At 32.8% G+C, this 3,558-nt stretch overlaps 1 long non-coding RNA gene across 1 annotated transcript; it reads right to left on the bottom strand.

The window, feature by feature from the left end:
- Positions 1 to 1,241: 1,241 nt before the first annotated feature.
- Positions 1,242 to 2,115, bottom strand: LOC128869267 (uncharacterized). The gene is made up of 3 exons (XR_008455248.1): positions 1,995 to 2,115; positions 1,427 to 1,534; positions 1,242 to 1,320 (listed from the first exon to the last, which is right to left on the bottom strand). It is a non-coding gene; the product is annotated as an uncharacterized LOC128869267 (long non-coding RNA).
- Positions 2,116 to 3,558: the final 1,443 nt, after the last annotated feature.

The following is a 3,558-nucleotide window of genomic DNA, read 5'->3' as shown; positions in this document are numbered from 1 at the left end:
CTAATGCTTTTTAATTTATTGTGATTGTAATTCATTACTTTTCCAATTTTCAAAAAAAAAAAAATTTTTTTTGAAACAATTAGAAAATTTTCGCTGCGCGATTTGCCCGTCTATTTTCAAATCTTTATTCACTTTTTTTATTTCTTCCGCCACCTTATTCCACAAAACACTCTTTTTCCTCCTCCCTGAAGCAAATTCACTTTCCATGCTCAGTCGGACTCTGAGAAGCAACTTTACTTCCGATGTACTTAGATAATCGCTAAAATCAAGAAAAATGTAATAAAATATTGTTTTAATAACGTATATTTAATATATCTTTGCATTAAAAGCTAAAAAAATCACTTTTCATCAGACATCACATTAGCGTAATCAGCGGCAGTATTAAAATTTTTCCTGCAAATAATGCGTAACGTTTGATACAAAAATGGCGTTTTGGAACGCGATGCATTTGCAGTACTGCCATATTTGCATTTCTGAACGCATTGCCAACACTGCAAAAGTACGTTGCGCATTATAATGCGTTTCTGAATATACCCGTAGTTAACAGAATTTCATGAACTAGTGAATTTCGTTGTTAACATGTATTGAACAGAATTTCATGAACTAGTGAATTTCGTTGTTAACATGTAGCTAACAGAATTTCATGAATAAGTGAATTTCGTTGTTAACACATAGTTAACAGAATCTCTTCAACTGGGTAATTTTGTAGGTAATACTTACGGATCCTATATACAATAATCCTTCAAAATTTCTAATACAAAGGGTTATTTATTGCATATTATTTATTTAATAAATAATTTTAATATTTATTTAGTTAATTTTTAGTTTCTAAAGAAAATTAATACAATATATAATAAATAGTTTAATGAGAAATGTATTTTTGTTTTTGCATTAATTTAAAATCGAAAGTTAATTCAAGAGAGCATTAGTATTTTAATGTTATTTCTTTGCCCAATGTAACATCTAATTTAATAGGAAGGTTTTTAAGTTAATAACATATATTTCAAGTATTAAAAAAGTTATTAATTTTTTTCAAAGTTTTAGTTTGTTCTATTTATGTACAGCTATTTATTTTAGTGTACTATGTATTTACATTATAAAATTACGCTAAGTTTTTGTAATTTATTTTAATATTTACATTGTAAAATTAGGTTTGGTGTTCGAAAAATTTACTTTTCATTTAATTTGCGAAATTTCGCTACATTTTCCTCATAATTTTCTTTTCCCAATAAATTAGACAACGTTCTTTTACTCATTTTTCTAACTACGATACTTAACAAATACGTCCGCTGCGTGTAAGTGTGTGTGTATCAATGTGTTCTGTAAGAAAAATTAATCACAAATTTCAATAATTAGAAAAAATATATATGTGAAAGATATAATATCAGAGTAATAACGCACAATTGAAAAATTACAAAATACTTACTGAATCTGCCCTGGTAGCTTTGCTGGATGTTGGTAAATGTTGGACGTTGCTAGCGATGCCGGCAATGTAAAACCCACACGTCTCCCTTTTAATTAATTCGTTTACGAGCTACAAGTTAAGGTTCAAAAAAGATTTATTAGTTTAATAATATAGATTATTTACATATACATATGTAGATATACACAACTTTTCACAAATTGCTTATGTGTATATGCATATTTCTTATACATAAATGGAAAAGTGTATGCACGTTCGTGTATATAAATATTTACATACATATATGTATTTCACAATTTTATTCTTATCCTACAAACGTGCATACATTTTTTCCATTTACTTACACTGCGCAGGCGATTGCTATTGACCAAACCACAAATAGAAATTTATAATGCAAACAATTGGCTTCTTAAACTATGGCTTCAGTGGATTAATCGCACTGATCCTGTGACACATTTATTGGCCACACAATCATATAAATTCACTGCGTAGTGTATAAACAAAAGCTATGACCAACCGCACTGGTCATACCTTTCCATATCTTTAACACATTCACTGATTTAATACTTACCGAGTCAGATGCAGATCCCTTTTAAATTTCTTGATTAGGGTTATTCAATAGGTGTGCTTCAACTTTTTTCCGATAGGGAGGGCGAACGACGCAATATTTTTTATTTTTCGCTTGTCATTTGCAAACTTCATTAGTATACATTTCATCATGGAACGCTACACACTTGAGCAACGATTGCAAATCGTGCAAATTTTTTATGAAAATAATCGTTCTGTTGCTGCTACATTAAGAGTATTACGGCCATTTTACGGTCCATTTAACAAGCCGTCCCGTTTTGGGGTTATGTGAAGTCATTGGTCTACAGCAGTGGTCGCCAACCCGTCGATCGCGAGCTACCGGTAGTTCGCAAAGGCAATTCTGGTAGCTCGCGCTGCTCACGTTGCAAAAAATCCAAAAGTCTGAAAATCATACCAGTATTAGCAAATTTCAGAAATTTTCATAATAAATAGATAAACAGCGGCAACACTGCGGTAAGCGATTTCGCGCCGACAAACACGACGCGAAGTCGCGTCTCCGTTCTAGGATCGGCTGGAACCGATTAGCGTGTTCGAGAATTTTTTGGCTTTATATATACGCAATGCACGTCGACATTGCGCTCAGTTTAATACTGAACGGCATTATCAACGTTCTGCGTGCAGCGGTTGGTTTAGAGTTCGAAACATTATCGCAAGCAGTAGTAAGAAGGCGAAGACATACCATTTCCATTCGGAATGGGAAGAACAATACTTCATCACAGAAGTTAAAGGCAAAAGTGTTTGTTTGTTATGTAGTACATCTGTGTCAGTTCCTAAAAATGGAAATATTGAGAGGCATCATAAAACTGTACATTCGAATTTTGAGAAGGCATTCCCGTTAAATTCTGCCACCAGAAAAGAAAAACTGAAACATTTAAAAATCCAGTTAATTGGACAACAGCCAATATTTTTGAAAACAATCGACAAAAATATGGCTGCAACTGAAGCATCTTATCGTGTTTCCCAGATAATTGCACAAAAGAAAAAACCTTATGAAGACGGGGAAATCATAAAACAAGCATTTTTGGAAGCTGCAAATTCTTTATTCGCCAACTTTAGAAATAAAGACGAAATAGTGTCTGCTATAAAATCTATGCAACTTTCTGCTAATACAGTGATGAGGCGAATAGAAGTAATGAGCAATGATATTTTTTTACAGTTAAGAAGTGACTTAGATAACTGTATTTATGTTTCACTGCAACTGGATGAATCAACAGATGTAGTTGACACCTCACAAATGGCCATATTTGTCAGGATGGCTTTTAGTGATTTTACGATTAAAGAAGATCTTTTGAAGTTTATTCCACTCAAAGGACATACTACTGGGCTAGAGCTGTTTTCTCATTTAAAAAATCTCATCTCTTCTGAGAAAATTCCAATATCAAAAATTGTAGGCCTGACAACTGACGGTGCTCCAGCTATGGTGGGTTGTGATAAGGGGCTCGTGGCGCTATGTCATAAGGATGAAAGTTTTCCACAATTTCTTAGTTACCACTGTATTATACATCAGCAAGCATTATGTGGAAATTTTCTAAACTTGGACAACGTTA

Source organism: Anastrepha ludens, chromosome X (assembly GCF_028408465.1).
Source record: "Anastrepha ludens isolate Willacy chromosome X, idAnaLude1.1, whole genome shotgun sequence".
Lineage (NCBI taxonomy): Eukaryota > Metazoa > Arthropoda > Insecta > Diptera > Tephritidae > Anastrepha > Anastrepha ludens.
This window is presented reverse-complemented; position numbering and strand designations above follow the sequence as displayed.